Genomic DNA, 22,714 nt, shown 5'->3' with positions numbered 1-22,714 from the left:
CCTAGCCCTGCCCCTTTATTCCCGTGATTGGACCGGCCCAGCCCGGTTTTGAGCCCCAGTTCATGGATATGACTCCTTTTCAACACCTATTTAAACCCCCACCCACTTTGGCCATAAAAACACATCTCTTCTTGGTTCTTCTTCCCCTCCCTCGTCTCTCGCAATGTGAATCCTAATTTCCCCCTTGCAGTATTGCATCCATCCCTCCTCCATGGCCATTTTCCAAGCTTAGAAAATCGACCATTTTACCCCTATGTAAGCCCATATTGCCATATTGGTATTTCCCCATACAAATCTAGATTTGGTGGGCCCCGGCAGCGGAATCCAACCAACCAGACGTGTCGATTACTGACCGTAACCTCCCTCATATACAAGTTAATTTTTTTATTTTATTTTATATTATATTATTTTGTATTTTTTTCATATTTCCTTTATTACATGTATTTTATTTCATATTTCCTTTATTACATGTGTTAAAGTAGGTTTTGTATTGATTTCAAGAAATAGTGAACAAATAGGCCAAATGTTTTCTGTGCCGGGGCGCAAGCTACGCCTAGACACATGGGGTTAGTCAAAATGATCATTTTATCCCCCTGAATGGCAGACCCATGTGTCTAGGCATAGACTACACTACTACACAAAGAACATCAACCCTTTTTTTTATCAAGAAATTGAAATTGTTTTAGTTGTATGAGTATAAAATATTTCAAGAATAAAAAAAATCCATTTGATGATTAAATTTCTGAGAATAGATTCTTTAGATTTCTTTGGGAAGGGTGATGGTGGCAGCCGCGATGGTAGTGATGAGACCATTAGGAAAAGAAGAAGGGTTGTGTTTTATTTTCAACATGAAAGTACTACTTTACTCATCAAGTTAACCATATGCTCATTAAAAAGCAAGAGTGAAATCAAATGAAATTGAAATTCTAAAACAGCTCCTCAGTTGTTTCAGAATTTTGATTTCATTTGATTTCTATTTCATTGAAATAAGTTGCAAAAATCAAGCCAAACAGTTTTTGAAATAGAAATCACCCCATGAAATTGAAATATAAATCATACTTAATTAGACCTAGATTAATTAGGGTATATAATGCATTTATATGACTAACATAGGGTTAGCAATTAAGATTAAAATATTTGTTTTAAAATATTTATTTTAATTAGCCTAATTAGATTCATAAATTTTTATAAAGGCAAGTCAAACTTCATAAAATTAGATTAAATAGATGCATAATGGGTATAAATAATAATATACAACACGAATATGGTATAGTAAGATCGGTTTTGGTTGGACATTCTTTGGGGGGGGGGTGTAACACCTTCCCAAACGTAACGTGATACTTACCCAATGATCTGGGCATACTTGTCTTCAAATTTGAATTTATTTAGTCTCTCTTCTACAAAGGATGGACAATACATGTGGGTCCCACACCAAATCTAGGTGGCGATTTTTTTATGTATTTACCATCTTTTGGAGTGAGTGGGTACAATATCGATGTGGAAACACCTTGACTCCTTGAGTCCTCTCAGGACTGTGACGTGCTCACAAAATGACAAATGCATATATGCATCCCTCTATTTGACGAATCATGGATACATGGAACTTGGTTAATCTTTTAGGATTAATGTGTGGTTTGTGTGATTACACTTTCATCAAAAAAAAAAAAAAAAAAATGGATACATGGAACCTCCTGTGCATCGATTCTTTCCCCTAAAATTAATTTTATCTTTAACTACTATCCCCACTTGGAGGCTCAGACCCAAGTTCATCCATTTTAGCAAATTAAGTTAGACGCTTTGGCTTTCGGTGGTTAGAGGAGTTTTTATTAGTCTTATCAATGTGAATTAATAAGCACGTGTCTATTAAAGTAAATTAATAAGCATGTGTCTATTGCTCAAGAATCTACCATGCATTAATAAAGCAATTGGATAAACGTTTCAGACTACGTCATTGTAACTTGTGGTCTTGTAAGTGTAATACTGTATATTCTTTTACTCTACCAAAAAAATATTTTACATTAAGTTTGGCTACTAAGAAAAGAAAAAACAGATAAAAAAACATAAATGATGAGATTTATGTTTATCTCTTCTGTTAAATATTTTTTTTATTGGCATCCAAACATAACCCCAGGGTAGAGGTATTAAATTCAAACCCAAATCAGTTGTATCGTCTAAAATCGGCCAGAAAAAACTGAACCAAATTAAATCGAAATCATAAGAACATATTAGGAAAATTGATGCAAAACTGGGACTGAACCGGACCAAGACTGAGCTTCCCCTTAATGGTCATGAGCCATTAAGGTGAGACTGAAATTAGTCGTGTGGTCCCGAGGGAAAATATGGTCATGAGCCATAAAATGATTAATACAAATGTATTTACTACCATAAATGTGGTGATCGACAAGAAGTTTAATACAATTTGGTCCCAGAGGTCCCGAAGGATTGGGGTTATTCATTTTGCTTCATGGCTGGGTTTTTGGCGTCACTACATGAAAGTGCTGATTCCTGAAAAGGGTTTGGTTCATAGACGAGGTCATACTAAATAGGGGTAATTATTATCACTACCTACCTTAAACTTCTTTTCTGATATTCCTCTGCTTTTAAATTTTTACTTTTTCTTTTACTCTCATATTTTTAAATACCTAGATTGCCTTTCTTTTTCACCTAGTAATCTGCTAATCTATTTAACCAACCATTTTTTTTTAATTTTTTTTTTATCATTAAAATAGGAAAAAATTAAAGCACCCACCTCCTTCTCTCTCCTATTTTTTACTCTATTTGTTTTTATTTTTTTATTTAATTAATTTTTTATTGAACATTTCATCCTCATCGTTTTTCTTCAAACAAATCAACTCATCCTCATATATGATGGACACTTTCAGGTAAATGACCACCTGGTGAATTGTCAAGAAATTTTTTTAATGTGGGGCCATCCAATGTGAAGTGATTCAAAGAAATCTTGAGGCTATTTCTCTAATAGTGACTGTCAAGCTAAAGAGAAACCTATGTTGAGGGTTGTATGATGTCTTGTATTTCGTTGTTTGCATTAGTGGGCTGAATTTGAAGGATCGTTAAGAAGCGATAAGGCCTGAGGCCTTGAGGTCGGGAGGAATCGGCCCACCTTGCATGTTAATCTTTGTTACTGGGTCTTTGACAAACCAATGGGTTCATATGGGGGCGGTCGAGGGGTAACATGCTTGAAGGGAAATTTTTTGCAGGCTAATGGGTATTTCCATAAAATGCACCTTAGGTTTCACTATATATTTAACGAGATGGTTTTTCCCTATAATCTGAGAGAGGTGTGAGGATGAGCAATTGTAACCTTATTCTCGGTTGATAGGAAAGTATACCTCATCTCATCATAGACATAAGTAACCTTACCTAACCACTTAAATCCAATATTTTTCTGCATGGTTTTAGATTCTCATTTTCTACAAGATCCCAATTGATATACAACGCTAGTTTAAAGCTTGCACATGTAGTTTCGATATCACACTTTCTTGACAACGACGAATCTAGGATCCTATGGCTTAATTGGTTTAACTCGAACACGGTTCGATTTTAATTCTAATCATTTCTGCTTCAGCCAGTGCTCATTACTCCCTCATGACACATGAATCTACCAAGCAATAAAAGCAATAAAGACTAAAGAAGAGAGCTTGTGGGATGGTTAGATTTTTTGGTCTGTGCGCGAGTCTGCAAAAAACAACTTCAAAATTTGAGTTCCAATGGTGGATCTTTGTGTACTATGTATGTGTTGAATTGGCTTTTATATTGGTTCAGGTGAAAGTTGGAGAAGCCTTTAATGTCACAGTACACATCAGTGGAGTCTTTAGTTTTTGTAATTACTACAAGTCATGGCAATGGCAGTTTTGGTTGGTCCATTGATTGCGTTCATGCCTTCAAGCTGCACTGCTGCAGTGGTTGGTGGCTCTCCTAATTGCTGCTTCTGCTTACATAATTCACACGCCCGGCCTTGTGACTCCGCAATTAAAGAGGACAGGGAGGGTGAGGGTGAGGGAGGGGTGGTGGGGGTAGGTTGGTTGTGTTTGCCAATGGATAGGTTAGCAATCCCTGATTGTCTGACCCATCTAGCCCCTATGAGTGGCCCCATAAGTAAGCACAAGGTTGATTATTTGAAAACTCTAACATTCATTTGGGAATAAATAAAACAAAAATTATAAATAGATTAGAATTAGGGTTTCACCTTGTTGGAAGATAAATACGTAACGTGAGGATCCTGATTAAGCTTTCGATCAAAACATTTTCTTGAATGATTCCGTAAAAATTTTCGGAGATATCCACACACACAAGAGGGAAAGTGAGAGCCGCGTGCACTACCTTTGGTGCATGTTTTAGATCAGCTATGTAAGAATTTTTGAATCTTAGCTAATTTAATTATATATGTGACTCACCATATATTCAACTTGTATACGTTTATTTGGCAAAAAGTTGACTAGGAAAATGTATTTGGGCCAGGACTTAATTACCAAATAGATGTGTATAATGTGTCACTGTATACATTCAAATTACCCACATGATAACTTTCGGATCCAACTATATTTTGATGTGTGTGTGTATTTAGCGGTTGGATTAAAGTTGCAAGTTCATTTTACAACTAGTTTTCAAAGATTTTATATTATCACATGGGAAAATTCCTTAATGATGAAAAATTTTCAAACAGATATCTAATGATGACATAAATAATAGGAGAAAGTTTTCATTCATCCATGGAGGACGGTTCAACCATCACTCTAGGATTCACAAACCTCTCCTAGGGTTTTAGTATGTTCTAAAATATTCTTCCAATACCCATTCCCGTCCTTTCCCATCCTTCAGTGAATGAGATCCCATTCATCGTGGATAGAGGAAAACTCGATCCTAGACTAAATGACATGTTTCATCCGTGTTGATGTCCTTGCGAGTGCTCTCGTTGGGACCCATGTTGGTGCAAGGTCTATGGACCAAGCAACGATCTCTTACCCAAAAAAAGAATCACCAATTAAGTTAAGCTACCTAAACATCTTAAGGAAGATTCACTATGTAGGCGACAAAAAAACAGATGTTCAAGAAAAAGAAGCAACCATCAAGCCATCAAAACAGGAATCCACAAATGCCAATGACATAAGTAAGGGTATCATATCAAAATCAAATCGAAACAAAACCAAACCATTTACACCGAAACCGTGAAAGAAATAGTTTGGTTTTGATTTTAACATTGAGACAGTTTAGTTAAACAGTTTAAACCGAATCAAACCGTTTAAATAAAAATAAATAGTAATATGTAATGGCAATAATTATACATTAATGGTAACAATATCTAATTAGCTAGTATATATGTAATGGTACAAATAAAGAATTATTTAAGGAAAACATATAAAAATGCATTTTAGGTCGATTTCGTATTCTCGGATGACAAAAACAGTTATTGGAATCCAAGAATACAAAATCGACCTAAAATGTATACCAAACACAGCTTTAAAGAGACGAAATACTGTTGATTCTCATTGAGTTCGCATAACATTGTTACATGGATTTATATACATGAAGAAGAAGAAGAAGAGGAGAAAGAGAAACTCAATCAAAATATAACTCTTGCCACATATAACAGCTTGTGTTGGTCATTGATAAGGTTATACACAAGAGATTGTTTTCTTTGAAGTTATCATCACAAAGCCGGCCCATAACACATCCTCACACTTTTTTGTACATATTTAGTTATAGGAATATATGGGACAAGACCTCTTGAAGGGAAGTATTTCTTTTCTCATATTTCAGGATGGGTTCGAGGTGTTTTTTCACACACGTGGGTCGAGCCAAATTGAGCTGGGCTGGCTGGATCTTTATTGTTTTGTCCAAGATAAAGTTGGACCCATTACTATTCTCTTGTTAACCGGAAGGACTGCACGAGAAGAGGCAGCAGTGTGGAGAATCCAGATCTCCTACGGCCCAGCTGCCCGTAGCAGCCTGTGCAACGTGACAGGGCTACGCGTGTAATGATCGCCTTACCCCCGCTCGTGCAAGGCGTTGGGCAGGGGGTAAGGCGATCATTGCACGCGGGGTCCAGTCTACGCCACACAGGCTGCTACAGGCAACTGGGCCGTAGACGTTTTGTATTGCAATGTGGAGGCTGCATACGGGGAGGATTATGCTTCGGGGGCAGCAGCGAAGGCTGCACAACAGAGACATTGATGAAAAGATGATGCACGGCTGCTTTGAGGTTCATGGAAAGGAATCCAAAATTACCCCCACTTTGTAAAATAAAAAATCACGTCCATTTTGATGCCTCTACTTACGGTCCCATTGACCCCCACGCTAGTACAAGGACCACGTGACCAGACAATGATCTTAAAATCAACTGGTTAAATTAACTAATGGTATTTTCGTTCCGACACTCTAAACATAATATTTCAAAAGTAATTGAGTTACTTGTCTGGCTGTTACATACTTATCTCTCTATCTCTCTCTCTCTCTCTCTCACAATATGGGGCGAATATGTCATTTCATAGAATGTAGGAGAAAGAAAAACACAACATATGCTACATAGATATATCAGACTATAAGAGCTAGATATCATTAACTTTAGGTATCTCAGCTGTAATTAACCTTTTTGCACTGTTTTGGGACCTTTTAAGTAGAAATTATTGTTAGTAGTTTCTGCTTTAAACTATTCTAAAAAGAGCGCACGATTTCAAACCACTTTTAACTCTGTAACGCTAACGTGCCTGAGGCACGTGCCTCCCTCACTATTAAGTATTAACAGTTTGAACTTGGACCATTTTGTTAAGAGATACAAAAAGGGTATTTTCCGTTAATCTAATAACTTTAAAATTAATAAGAAATCATTAGATTAGTGTTAAATATTTAAATTAAATACAGAAAGCACGTGCAACATGCACGTGTTTATAGACACTATGGCCTCTCATGCAGATGCAGTCTTTGTTTTAGTTCTTTATTATCTTTGACTAAATCATATCATATTTTGCCAAAACAGAACAAAAAGAATTAAATTACCGACCTAAAATTAAGACTTTTTACTTCACGGGCACAATATATATGTATAGTATCTCTAAACACATGCACGTGCCTACTAGCTAATTGATTCAGATTTTATGTTAGATATATATACACAAGCTTTGTCTTAAAAGCTTTAATCTGTATACGTTGCACGTGTCTCTCCCTAAGTAGTAATTATATTAAAGAAGTTTCCTAAATCTAGTGATCTTTGTTAAATAAAAAATTAATTTAGTATATATTTATATGATCAAATCTTTTCGTGCATAGGATGTTTTTAATTTTTAGCCTTAATTTTCTCTTCCTCTACATCTCAATACAATCTTTATTAAGAAAAGAACAAGAAGACTAACTTCTAGAGAGAGAGAGAGAGAGAGAGAGAGAGAGAGAGATTTTTTAACGTATTTTAAAATTTGGTTTTTCTCTATTTTCCTATTCAGAATGTATTTTAGATCCAAAATCTATTTCAAGAATACATAACAAACACTAACATAACTTTGTTCCTCTTCGAGACATATACCTGCAAAGGTAAAATCTTTTCATATTGCAACAACAAAACTAATTGTAGGATTTCATTAGTTTTTGAAATGCGGTTTGAGTAAGTCTTATGTTGATTGCCACAAAAATGATTTTATGAAGATAATCTACTCGGGTGATTGGCGTAAAAAATTTCTCATTCTATATTAAGGGAGGTTTCCATGCATGACCATATGAGAAAAGGGACCCATTACAAAGTGTCAAATAGAAAGAGTTTATGTCACTGTGACCCCTATTGTGAGACGAGGGATAGAACCTTGCATAAAATTTTACGTTATTTATTCACATAAAAGTTGAAACATTAGGTATTTTACATAAAAAATAAATAAATAAATAAAAGAACAAAATGTTGGCATTCTTTGTGGCGGAACATGGTCTTATACACACTGAAAAAATTCTCTTCAATTCCATAAAAATGGAGTGCAGTACAATTCGGAATTGAGAGCTCCATGTGTGAAAGATGTTAAATGAATTCAAACAGTGTCCAATTAGAAAAGAAAGAAAAAAAAAAAAGATCAATTGAGCTTACAGCCCTGATCTAAACTAAAGCGAATTGAAGAGGTGACATTATCGAATTGAATTTCCACCTTTCATAGGACGATCATTTATTTCTTCTTTGTCTTAACGTGAGCCCTACACTCCTCCAACAGACTAACTTTTTCTCTAGAATCAAATGATGACGGGTCAGGGGAAAATTTTCTTTGTTGTTGCCCCCTCAGCTTGACGTGGCCGGTCAAGATTAGTCGTTACACGCATCTCCATAAAGGCCTCAGTCACGCACTCACGCCTACTGCCCATACCGTTAAAAATATTCGGGTAAACATAAATAAATCCTTCAAAACAGAAACCTCACGTGATCTTGTCCAAACAAATGTTGTGGCTGAGAAATCCAACGATACACATTCTTCCACGTCAGAAACTTTTGGAAGGTATCTCAACTAATTCGTACGGTCCAACCCCAAGAAGGTCTGTGGGTTATGCCTTTGAGTGTGTGAACAGTGAAGTAGGAGTCGCAGTGAGGATGAGTGTGAGCGTCCTACTTAAATATTATTTTATTATGGCCATCCATATTTTGCATCATGATGATGACCCCATCTATTATTACATACATGCATGCATGCATCCTTCCCACATCATGTATCGTTTCGAGCTGACAAAGTTGGAAAACCTATAGGCCAAGCAACTGTAGATGAGTGGTCCGAGACGACCGCTTCATTTCCCGCCAAAGGTGCATACGTGGAGCCCACACCCTGGTGTTTTTCCCGCCAAATCGCTGCCATATTTCGCGGTTGCTTCCAAAGGGAGCCAGTCTGACTGACAGGTAAGCCTGCCACAATGGACAAGTGTATGAAATAGATAGAGTCCGTTTATGACGTGTCGTAGTGCCATTTGTCACTGATCCTGCCGTCTCTGTTACCCAATGGTTGCGTTTGGTAACTGCTATTTTATTTATAGCACACTTCCCCAAGATTTGTGAAAAGGATTAATTTACCCTTTCGTCCCTTCTTTTAATTGTTTTTCCAAAAATTTTCATCTCCTTCGGCCTCTACTTATTCAACCGATAGGGTTTAAAAGAATGCGGATCGGTCCTTGTCGATTAGATCGGAATCGGTCTACCGATTCTTAGAATTCACACTTACTTTGAGTCACGGATTATGTGGCCAAGTTGAACCGTTGGATAGATAGTGTATTTAGTCGGATTTTGCCACATGGATAATCTTGTATAGACAATTTTTATTTTTTTTTGTATTTTTAACATTTAATTATCTCATTTGTTTTGATTTTTAACAATTTTTTAGACTTGTTTTTTTTTGATTGACTCTCTTTGTTTGATAAGTGAATAAAGGGAAAGGGTTGGGTACACCGGCCGCTTACTATAAGCTAGCAATGTGCATCAATAGGAGCGCGTGACACACAAAGTAGGGGGTCATTTTCATAGGGGGAAGAAACAAACACAGGTTTGGGTACCCCACCAACATGCCCAGACTTCTCCCGTAATTAAAATAGAGTGGAGCCCATTTATATATCAAGGGTAAGAGAATGCTAATCGATCGTATAACCCTTGCACCAGCAAGATAACCAATGAAAATGCACACAGAGGCATTGATTTGAATGCACTTTTCCATTTCATTGGGATTGACAAGTCTTTTCATGCACAAAGACCTTATTGTTAGGGAAAGATATTTCATGACTAATTGAAGATGTAATTTCCATTCTTCCATCTCAAATTGATATTTGCAAATGCCAGCTAGTAATAGCAAGGAATTGGGCACTATGCCAATGTTGGCACAATAACTATTTTGCGCTATCAACTTCCTTTTATACAATTTGCTCAAAACAAGGATCATGCAAAAGGGTGAAGAAGTATTTTTGGTAAGCTCAAAAATCTGCCATGTAGCATTCTTAAATTTTATAAACAAGTAAAACCTAAGATTCCCAGCCCACCAATCAATAATTCCTATATACAAAAAATAGAAAAAGGAATCAATATCACTAATTGGTTGTTAGTCATTTGACAAGTCATTTACCATCACAAGCAAGTCATTCAGCAAGTTTCGAACTTTCAACAACCTGCATTTGCTTTCCAAGGCGTGACCATCCTTTTCAATGTGGATAATTTTTTTTTTCTTCGTCCTCATATGCATCATGCTTAGGTATTTTATCTTAGTAGTGTGGCCTACATGACCAAGCCAAAACTGAGTGACCTATCCACTATCTCATTGCTTTGTTTTTAGTAATTGACTTGGATTCTAATTGATACCCGGTTGACTTATAGTTGGTTATTTGAAGGAATTGAAATCATAATAAGTAGTTTTCTTTAAGCTCCGGTTGTTTCGATGTAAAATTTTATGTATTCAAAATTTTTTCAATGTTTGTTTCCTAGGATGTAAAATATGATGTAATTTTTTTCAATATGATTGTTAATGTTATACAACCTTCTATACATGATGTAATTGTTGGTTCAGCTATTTTATCAAACACCCGGTGTACATCTTTGAAGCCCCCAAAGTGATAAACATGGTCTTCTATTACAGACTCGGTCCCAAGATCTAGGTTCACTTGTTATTTTTTTTAAAAAAAATAGAGGTTTACAGTCACCAATACGGCCTTCTCCTGCCCAACCATACCATCAAGGCCTTGTATGCTTCCTCACCCCTTCCATGGGAACACAACCCTGTCTGCAACCAACAAATCCAACACATGTTCATCAACATCACAACCATTCGCTTCTTGGGCACAAAATTTCTCAACTATCCTCTGATACATCGTACAAACACCCTCTTGGTCATCTAATCTCTTCAATCCTAAGAACATTCTATAGTAAGTCACGTTGTCATGCTCAATATGTAACTCTTCCGGCCATTTCATCCATCAACCCAATGGAGGACCTCACATCTCTAGCTCTAATAAAAAAAAAATCCATAAAGCATTAAATTTATAGGCTCCTATATCAGTCCTCAAAGTTTGAACAGTAATTTTGATAGGGTTAGCCCCCTGCTCTTCGAGGGAGCAACCTCCAGAGATTAACACGAGAGAGAGTTAGGATTCAATATCAAGTCTGCTTTATTTCTCCATATTCCAGTGCTTATAAGCACTCATTACACACACTTCCCTGATTCATTCGGTTACATAAGGACACCTATCAGGACACTACACGTCAATACACGAAGTTGGTTAAGGTAACAACCCTTTTGCGTACTCTGGTGCTCCTACGTGGAAGTGACAGGCTCGTCTGTAATTCCCCCTGGTTCATGTGATCAGCTGCCACGTCTCCTGCTGGTGGCATGGTTACTCCAACTGTCGCCATGTCATTTTCATCCTCCATTAAAGTCATATCATTACCTCCCTCTTCGTTTGGAACCTTTTCCTCAAGGTTCAACTGGGGGAACGCCTAGCGCAGCACGGACACATCCTCCTACGAGGCATCTTCTAACGGCAAACCACTCCATTGCACCAAAGCCTGATGAACTATGCGCCCGCGTTGCAGTAGGTGGCAAAAATCCAGAATGGCCGCTGGTTCAGGAACTGTCGTCGAGGTATCGGAGGCAGAGGGCAGTTGGCACGGTGGGCTGGTTGGGTCCCCGATATATCGTTTGAGACGGGAGACATGAAATACTGGATGGACCCGTGTCGTCGTTGGCAACTCCAGTTTATAAGCTACTTTTCTGATGCGTTCTAAGATTTGAAAGGGCCCAAAGTAACACCGGCCTAACTTTTGATGAGCTCGTAATGCCACCGTTTGTTGCCGATATGGCTGTAGTTTAACCAACACCAAATCGTCCAGAACAAACTCCTTATCACGATGCTTCTTATCTTGGGATTTCATGCGCGCTTGAGCACGAGAGAGGTTTAACTTGAGGACCCGGAGAACTTGGTCTCTTGATTGTAACTCCTGATCCACTGTCTGGTTATGAGAGGCGTCAACAATGTTGCGAGAGATCACTGGAGGCTGGCGACCATACAAAGCTTGAAACGGAGTCATTCCAGCAGCTATGTGGAAGGCCGTATTATACCAAAACTTTGCCCAATGGAGATACTTAAGCCACTGTTGAGGCATATCGGCAACAAAGCTCCTCAAATACATTTCAAGGCAGCGGTTCAACACCTCGGTTTGGCTGTCCGTCTGTGGGTGGTATGCACTGCTCATGGCGAGTGTGGTTCCTTGTAGCCGAAATAGTTTGCGCCAGAAATTACTCAAGAATAGAGGATCGCGATCACTTATAATTGAATGGGGAAAGCCATGGAGCATGGCTATATCAGTGGCAAAAACATCGGTGACCCGTTGGCTAGTGAAATTGCTGGCCAGAGCACAAAAATGAGCGTATTTGGACAGCCTATCTATCACCACGAAGATTACACTCTTTCCCACAGACGTAGGTAACTCCGTTATGAAATCCATTGTTATGTCCTCCCAAACCTGCTCTGGTACTGGTTGGAGCAGACCTGTTGGTGATGTGTTGATTGGTTTCATTTGTTGGCATACTTCGCACGATGTAATATACTGTTTAACATAGGGTCGCATCCCCTTCCTAAAGAGATTGGTTGAGACGCTGTTGAAAGTTCACAGGAACCTAGCGTGGCCACCAATTGGTGAAGCGTGAAACTCCCTGAGAAATGCCTCGCGAAGAGGGGAATCCAAGGCCAGGACCAACCTGTGGCGATGATAGAGAAGCCCATGCCATACAGCATAGCCCTCATAGGCGTCGGGATTAGCCTGTAGTCCCGCACATATTGCCTTGAGCTCTGGTTTGCTGGCCACTTCCCCTCGCAATTGCTCAAAGAAGTTCAATGTAGGGGTTGAGAAGGCAAATAGAGTAACCGTTGGGTAACTCACTCATGACAAAGCATTGACTACATTGTTGTCCTTCCTAGGTTTATAAACAATCTCGAACAAGAAGCCCAAGAGTTTAGATAACCAGTGTTCCTACTCTAGTGTCTGGATGGTTTGCTTTGTGAGTTGTTTTAAGCTCCTCTGATCAGTCATAATAGTGAACCTCTGCCCCAATAAATAGTGCCTCCAGCGCCTCACTGATTGGGTGATTGCATAAAGTTCTCGTGCATAGGCTGAGGCCATCTGCAGCTTAAGTGATAACTTTTTACTGAAATAGGCTATGGGATGGCCTTGTTGTAATAATACCGCTCCAATTCCCTCTCCCGATGCATCCGTTTCTACAATAAAATGGAGGGCAAAATTTGGGAGTGACAGAACAGGGCCTGTAGTCAATGCTCTTTGTAATTGTTCAACGGCCTCCTGAGCACCTGGGGACCAAGAGAAGGCTCCTTTCTTTAATAGATCCGTCAAGGGGGCAGCTATATGTGCGTAACAATAGACGAAACACCGATAATACCCCGTAAGTCCAAGGAAGCCACGTAACTCTCAGATAGTGTTTGGTACTGGCCATTCCACAACCGCTGAAATCTTAGACGGATCCATACTAACCCCTTAAACTGACACTATATGCTCCAGATAGTTTACTGTTACTTGACCGAATGCACATTTAGATAACTTGGCATGGAGTTTATACAATTGTAACACCTGTAGGACCTCCTCAAGATGAACCAAATGGGAAGACCAAGTCTGGTTGTAAACTAGCACATCATCAAAGAACACCAAGATGAAATGTTGTAAATATGGCCGAAAAATGGAGTTCATGGTTGCTTGAAACGTCAAAGGCGCATTGGATAATCCAAATAGCATAACACAGAACTCGTAGTGTCCAACGTGAGTTCTGAAGGCCGTTTTATGAACATCACCCGGGTGAACCAGAATCTGATGGTAACCGGAACGTAGGTCCAGCTTAGAGAAATATTGTGCGCCATGCAACTCATCGAGGAGCTCATCTACTGTAGGAATTGAGAATTTGTCCTTGGCCGTAATGGCGTTCAAAGCTCAATAGTTGACGCAAAATCTCGATGTCCCATCTTTCTTCTTGACAAGGAGAACTGTCGAGGAGAAGGGGCTGGTACTAAGACGGATGATGCCAGGGGAAAGCATCGTAACTAACCTCTCTATTTCGGTCTTCTGGAAATGTGGGTAACGGTAAGGCCTCACGTTGACAGGTTGTGCCCCTGGCTCTAGGGTTATAATATGATTCTGGTCACATGACAGAGGCAACCCAATTGACTCTGTGAACACCACGGCATAAGCTTCCAAGAGAGCTTGAAGGCCTGTGTCATCACTAGTGTGCGCCTCTGCAGTCGGTGGTTGGAACTCCAATTGGAAGAGGGCCACTAGCGCCTCTGTTTCCAATAGTTGTCAAACACAGTGATATTGGAGCTGGCAAGGAACACGAGCTGCATCTCCAGCCAGAGTAACCCTCCGTTCCCCTTCCACAAATTCCAGAGTGAGTTCTCTTATAGTCAAATAAAATAGGGCCCAAATAGGCCAACCACTGTACCCCAAGAACCAGATCTGCACCAAATAAAGGTAAAACTAAGGTATCAATAGTAATAGGGTGGATATGCTTAACTGTTAATTGTTTGACAAGCCTTTCGTAAGCAACATGGCTGCCATTACCCACCATCACTGTGACATTTGGTGTAGATTCTACGACCATTCCTAGATGTTGGGCCACTCGACTCTGGATGAAGTTGTGTGTACTCCCACTGTCAACAAGAACTTGGATCGGAGTTTTGTTGATGAACCCGATAAATCGGAGTGTGGTGGGAGAGGTCTCCCCCGTCATTGAGCAATAGGAGAGCTCTGTTACTGGCGCAGGATCTAGTGGAAGCACCTCTTCCATACTCTGCAGTAATGCTTCATTTGTGCCTTCCCCTGATGGATCATCCTCATCATACTCCAACAAGAATAGCTGTTGATTTTTACAGAGATGACCAGGGCCAAACTTCTCCTCACAATTGTAACAAAGCCCTTTCTCTTGTCGTTGTTCCATCTCAGTGGGGGTGAGGCGCTTGATAGGGATTCGCAGAGCCGTCGGGGGTGCTGGTAGTAAGGGTACCGTTGGTGATGGGGACGTTGGTAAGAGGCCACGAAAGGTAGTCGAGCAATGTGAAGTGTGACACACCTCATTGAATTTGGCCTCCTGAAGTCTCGCCAGTCCCACTGCCTATGACATCGTAGCTGGGCGAAACACGGTTACTTAGTTTCGGATATCAGGGCGCAATCTAGAGATGAAATAACTCATCAGGAATGATGCCGGCACGGTGACCATGCGAGTTGCCAAGGCCTCAAACCTTATCTGGTACTTGGCCACTATGGTGATCTGAGCGAGCTTTGCCAGTGACGCTTGTGGATCATCGAAGTCAAAGGGACCAAATCGGATCTCCAACGAATGAGTAAAGGCCATCCATGTTGTGAACTGAGATGCTTGATGTATCCATTGAAACCACTGTAGCATTGGCCCATCCATGGGGAATGAAGATATGGCCAGACGTTGTTCGTCGGTTGTTCCGTGATACTCAAAAAAATGTTCTGCCTTGAATATCCACCTGATCGGGACTGTGCCTTCGAACTGGGGAAAATCTAAACGTAAACGTATAGTACGTGTTTGAATTGGATTAGCAGAGGTAATAGATGGGGTTCCCGGTGATGAAGACGAACCAAAAATGATCAGACGCTAGTCTGGTGATGGAGCTCCTAAATGAAGGACTTACTCCAGTTTGCAATCCATGGCGGTTAAGCGATGTACTAGCTCTGATATCGATTTCTATTGTTCCGTGACCGTCGCATGAAGAGATTCCAATCGACCTCCTTGCTCTGCCGTAGTAGTGCTCAGAGACTTGATATTCTCATCTAGTTGCCAGAGGCGAGTACCGTCAGCCGTGGCGGCGATGAATGAAATAACTCTCAATGAGAGCACTAGTTGATAGGGTTAAACCCCTGCTCTTCGAGGGAGCAACCTCCAGAGATTAACGGGAGAGAGAGAGAGAGAGAGAGTTAGGATTCAATATCAAGTCTACTTTATTTCTCCACATTCCAGTGCTTATAAGCACTCAATACACACAGGACCTATCAGGACACTACACGTCAATACACAAAGTCGGTTAAGGTAACAGCCCTTTTGCGTGCTCTGGTGCTCCTCGTGGAAGTGACAGGCTCGTCTGTAATTCTCCCTGGTTCATGTGATCGGCTGCCACGTCTCTTGCTAGTGGCATGGTTATTCTAATTGTCGCTATGTCATTTTCATCCTCCATTAAAGTCATATCAAATTTCCTCAAACAATTACTGAGCTCAGGATAGGTTTCGAGCGAATCCTGCACCATTGGTCAAAGTAGAAATTTTTTTTATCATGGGTGACCAATTTACCCTTTCCATCTCTTCAAGCGGTCTTAAGTCATCACCCAAAAAGCCTGCTAAAAATTAAAGAAAAGAAACCAAACATAACGGAAAGACAAGACTGAGACTGAGAGAAAGGAGGTGATGGTTGATGGTTGTGTTTACCTTTCTTGTTCTGTAGTTTAACAGATCTAAACCTTAACGTTCTTGTGATCAATGACTATAGTCCGAGTCTGGAACTCAACACCGATAGTGTGGCCTTGGAATCTATTTGAACTTGTTCTGAGCAAAGCAAGAAAGGATATGAGATTTTCAATCTGCAGAGCTGCTGATGAGTACTATTTTGAAGATGTAATCGATCTTCTGATTCGCAGCTCCGTGGCCTCATCCGTTTGCCGTTGCGGATTTCTCTTCAAGCTCCTCTTTCACTCTCCTCTCCCACTACTACAACAGATTTTGATCCTCACAGATCGTAACAGAACTGAAGAACAAAGAAACAAAGGCAGTAGGAGAGAAGTGAGAAGATAAGAAGTTACAAGATCTTCCTCAAACCAAGAGATTCAAAAAAATGAGATTGTAAATCCGAAGAGGGAAGAGAAGGAACGATGCAACAATCTCATGGTGATGTGAGTAGACCTCGGGTCATTTTTTCTTTCCATTTTATCGAGGACGAACCTAAATATTTTACGGGCATTTCAAACGTAAGATTTTCATAGGTATTTTCCGGTAAATGCATACATCTTGGTAAAATTTTCCCTGCTAAAAATTTTTCAAACGAAGAAACAAATGATGGAAAATCTAATTTTGCCGTAAAATTTGTTTTACCAGCTATTTTACACCGAAACAAATTGAGCCATGATGGAAAGAAGAAGTTATTTGTTAACAAATATAGAAATTTGTTCTTCTCTCTCTATCCCGTCTTGTATGAACAAAAAGCTCCCATTGTTAGCAGTACACTAAAGGGGAAGAAGAGAGAGAAAACCTAGAGGTTCAATCGCCAACTGTTGGAGATTCACAAATATTACGCATTGAGAGCAGTCTCACCATGGACTTCCATTAGTGTTGAATGGTATGTCTTTTACTGTTTTAGTTTATATTATGGGAAAAGGCTAACATGCTGCCAGGGTTTCCAGCATGGGTCATCATCTCTTCCCCGTTGGAAAAGACCTCGTTGTCCTCATGTGTCCAACCATGTGATTGGTGTATGCTACTAGCTTATCAGAAATTGGTGGCATGCCCAACCCTCTCCCTTATATTATTGTATACATAAGCAAGATCAATCTTAGTTTAATATATTTCTCACAAACTGAGAGAGTCAAATCTTACAAGTATATCTCCGATCAAATTATTTTGTTTCTCAATGTAAATATTTGAAGGGAGAGAATTTTAGAGCAAACGACATGCGGGAGAGCACTACTAAGGAATGATGAAATGGTTTCGTACATAAGGGAAAGATGTCATTTCATGGGAGAATGAGATATATATATATATATATATATAGAGAGAGAGAGAGAGAGAGAGTGCAAGTGTACCCTCTACAGTCAGCTCAAAGAAACTTTCCCTTATTTGAAATTTAAGTCTACAATCATGTGCCCAAATTGATGACATCTAAAACATTCCACTAAATGTCTCATCTGAGGTAATGTAGGATTTTTCCTTTCATAACTTCTTTGCCTCCTAGTGTGCTTGCAGTCAAACTTCCTATGACCATACTCATTGCATCTATAACAGTAACCATGAAAATATATGCCAAATCTGAGTTGTGGTTTATTCCATCTTGTGGGAACCATGTTTCTCCTTAGCTTCTGATGAGTGACCTGGGTGAAGCCAAAACTGTCCACTCTCTTGTCTGGCCATGCATCATGTGTTTGCCTTGCATGGTTAGTCTTATGGTGTTGGACATGGTTATTTCTTCTTCCTAACATGGTCTTGGTCCACTCTCTTAACTGAATTCTCAACTTTGCCTTTGCCTTTCTGCCTTGACTTATTTGGTTCTACTAACTATGCTCTCGTTAATGTAATATATTCTTCTAGACCACTGTATCCCTCAACACTTGAAGTGAGTTGTGCTACAAGATCCCCAATGATGTTCTTGGACTCTTCTATCACTTCCAAGCTTGTGCTCTCTTCTTGTTGAAACTCTGTCACTTTTCTATTTAATGCTTCTATCTCTTTCTCAAATTCATCAAACTCATTGAGCATAAGAGATTACTTCTCCAGTTGATCTCTTAAGATTAAGTTCTCAGACCCTAGCCTAGTGCAGGTCTCACTGTGCTTACTAAGTGAGATTCAAGAGCTTCAACTATATGAAGATCACATCTAACATCTGTCACCTGTAGGGTACAAAACATCTCAAGCTCTAACAACTGTGCTCTCAAGGTAGAGTTGTCTTCTTCAAGCTACAATATTTATCATCCCTCTTGATGATCTAGACTTCATGTTTCTTAATGATATACTTGAATTCTCTTTTTTGAGTTCTCAAATTATATACACTGTTTTTAGCATCTTTGAGACTTAAGTTGTATTTCTTGAATTTCTTTCTCTTTAAGCTCAAGTACTCAGGAGCTGATATCAACTCCCCTTCCAAGTCAATCTCTCCTCAGTTTTTTCACCATTAGATTTTACCATCTATAATCTGTTGCTCTATCTCATCAAAAACCATGAATGTTGGTTCAATATCCTTTTCATTTAACAAACTACAAGACCAGCAAGACCACTCTTCTGATGTTTTGACAACTGCATCTAAATCTGAATCATCATAGATTGACAGGCCACTGACATTGTTGTCTACACTCTGCTCATCCCCATGAAGTTTGCAAGACTGTCCCACAACTCTTTGGTCAACTTGTTGTAGACATTGAATTTTGTCACCCTCGACAATGTCGATTACTGGACACGAACGATCAATGAAACCTTACTTGCAGTCGAACCAACACCGAAGAAATCTAGAACCACGAAGCTCGAAAAAGAACCCTTGCAGACCGCAGGAATGTGACCGAGGCACCTCGATCGGGCCAAAATGTGGTATCGTGATCGGCTGATCGCAGCACTGCGATTAGGTGTCTTCACCATCATCCTCATCAGCTCCTCAAGAGCGCTTAGATCTTGAAGAACTTGAAGCCTCTCCTTTCTCCCATGTCAACCTCCTTTTGACTTGTTTGTCTTTCTTCGCACCATGAGACACTACCCATGATGCATACCCGTCCGTCATCCCACCTTCTTCCATAGGTCTACATTCTTCAAAATCGTCTTCGATCGCCACAAACTTGCAATCTTCTTCACCAACTCATGGTCCAGTTGTTTAGATGTAAAAAAGTTCACCAACTCTCCAAGCACATCTTGAGTCAGTCCATGTTGTCGATGTAGTCGATTGGGTATGTAGAAAGAAGTATGAGATAGTCCCATCAGAAGAACATAGTTGCATCCAGAGGAGTTCAACACAGGGGTCATCTACGGGCCACCAAGAACACCTCCAACAGATATCGTTAGACATAATGTGGGACAGGACACGCTCCCAAGTATTCCAATGATGATACTCCATTACTATTGAACAGAGATAGTAGTGCTTGATCATGAAGTCTCCCCTTTTTGGTTTCGGTTGAACCGTCCAGTCGATTTGTTGGTTTTGGTTTCTACCGGTTCTGAAAACCGAAATTGAAATTGAACTATTAAGAATTCAATTTTTCATTTTTTGGGCTTAGTTCAGAAGTGAATTATTTTTGAGTGGCAATTCGATTCTTGATTTTTAGAAGTTATTAGGGGAGCATTTCTTTGTGAGGCAGCATGAGAGCCATGTGCATATGACAACTAATGAGAGCACGCGTGCTGACATCTCGGGACAGAATTTTTACCTTTCATGGGGAGTGGGCAATCCCTCCCCCTCCTCCTCCTCCTCCAACCCCAATATTTTCCTAAGTTTTTATTAGGGGGAAATAACTTCAGATTGGTAACTTTACAGTTTCAGAATCTTTGTTTGAAATACACTCCAAGAGCCAGAAAAGGAAATAGTTCCATTAGTCCAACAGTAGAGACTGGTCACTGGAGTGAGACAACATGTTTGAAAAAGTCGAGGCTTCTAATGATTTGACATTGATCAACTCCTTATTGAAGAGAGGGAGAGAGAGAGAGAGAGAGAGAGAGGGAAAAGGAGAGGAACCCATCCCATAGCTTTCAGAATGGGACTTCTGTAGCCTTCGCTTTGACTCTGGTCTTTGTTGGCAACCTTAATGCATTGAACCTGAACAACTTGATTCTTATCAATCAAACATCATAACCGAAATTGGTTACTTAATGGTTGCACCCACGTCTATTAGTCCAATTCTCTGTAACTCCACTATAGATGGGGAGCTCACTCTATTGGTTAATCCGTCAAATCAGTGGTCAACAAACATTAATCTATTTGTCATGATCCTTAATCTTCCAATTTGGTGGTAGCTTGCTAATTTCAAACCCTACATTGGAAGATTGTATCATGGATTTAGTGCGTGCTATCGGATTGAGTATCAACCATCTCCGAAACCGACACAATATCAATACGTATCGACACAGATCAGCTTGTATTAGACAGTTTTGCCTTCAATTTTTTTGAAAAATTGAATTTTATGATAGTTTTACCCCTATTCATACCGTTACACCAATATGAGATTGGTGGTTAACGCTACCAATATGGATTGCCTGTATCGGGCAATCTGACACCGTATCAATATCTCAGACCATGATTGTATGTATTCTTTTGAGTTGGGTTTCTCTCGTTTATTTTTTTTGTGGGTATTATAAGAGAGAAAATTAAAGTTATCCCATCAGTTTAGACAATACATTCTTTTGGGACAATCGAATATAGGATAAGGGAAGTAGGGCTCAGCACAGCCACGTGGAAGATTGGGTGGGGTCCAAGATTTATGTAAGGTAGGGTTCACTTTCTTCTTGTCCGTCTGTCAATTTGGGGGCTCAAACGCAACCTATTAAAAGAGGAAATCAAGTGGACAAAAGGGGTTAAGATTCTGAAAGTGTTGGAAGAATGGATGCAATTGAGCAATCAATGGTGGTCTAGAATTTGTCTTTTTATTTTATCTCTAATTCTCCATGGAATGCGAATGTTGTGCTTCCTTTTTGTTGAAGAATTCTCTAATAAATTAACTTATCTAGTTTTAGGCATCCCCACAAAGGTTGGAGGTCAGGGTGGTTAATGGAATCGAATGGACATCTACAATAGTTGCTTCCATTTTATAGACAAATGGTCCAATTTTTCTACTTATCAGCCCAAGCAATTAGGGTTCGGGTTCGGGTTTGGTCTTGGAATCTTCATTGTAGTAAGAAGTCCAATAGGACTAATGCCTCAAAATTGAACCACTGGGTAGAGAAGGACTCTAGCTAAATCAAAGATCAAGATCCCCGAGAAAAAGTCAACCAAGAAGTCATGATTGATCTCAAAATTGTTGTATAGATCTAGCCGGTTACGATAAATAATTAAAGAATGAAACAAGTCCCTACTGCTAACGAGTCTTCTTTCTCGACTCCTTCATAGACACGGTCCATCCATTTGCATTCTTTTTCATCATTCATCGAATTTTAAGCATGAAATTGCCCAACGGACTAATCCCGAGCTTGATGCGCTTTGAATAATGTTTGTCCATTTCCTTTTGTGAGCTGGATTGTCAGGAACTGAGCCCAAACACGGGTAGAGAATGAACGCTTCCTTTATCCAAACAAAGCTTTACTCTCACTCACTCTCTCTCTCTCTCTCTCTCTCTCCATCCTTTTCTTGAGTGGGGCAGAGATATGTGGATCATCTAGTAGTGTCCAAGATAGATTGGATCGGACCCATCCAGATACGGTAAAGAGAGATCAGACACAATCCTTAGAACCAGGATTTGTTGTTTCTTATTAAACATTTTACTGAACGAAGTGATACTGATAGGGCCATAGGGGGTCAGATATGGAGAGATGGGCTTTCGTTGTGGCCCATATTCTTCATCATGTACATATATATGAATGAATACACATGAATCAAGGACTGTATGTGGGACCCAGCAGTCAACAAAATCTCTAAGTCAAAGATTATCTTAGCTGTTAGATATGGGTTGTTGACCAACCGTAGCTTCAACTTTTTCTTTCCTCCCGACCAAATGCCAAATGCGAAATACATGGAATTTTCCTTTTTGACCAATGGACTGTATTCGGATGGAATTGGGATATGGATCATGGGCCCACTAGTGGTTGAAAATAGAAATGATATGTAGGGCCCATTTAAGAAAAATCAATGAAGAGAGTAAGCATTTGTTTTCTCCTTTCTTTTGTGAGGTTGCTGGTGGGCTGGTCGGCACCTTCCTTTTGGAAGGGACATCATTCTTAGATGTAAAAGGGTTAGACTTCATGATGGGCTGTGGACTCCTTTAATTCAAGCCCATAAATCTCAGGCATTGTTTG

Source organism: Telopea speciosissima, chromosome 6, assembly GCF_018873765.1.
Source record: "Telopea speciosissima isolate NSW1024214 ecotype Mountain lineage chromosome 6, Tspe_v1, whole genome shotgun sequence".
NCBI classification, from domain to species: domain Eukaryota; kingdom Viridiplantae; phylum Streptophyta; class Magnoliopsida; order Proteales; family Proteaceae; genus Telopea; species Telopea speciosissima.
Note: the sequence above shows the minus strand (reverse complement) of the source record.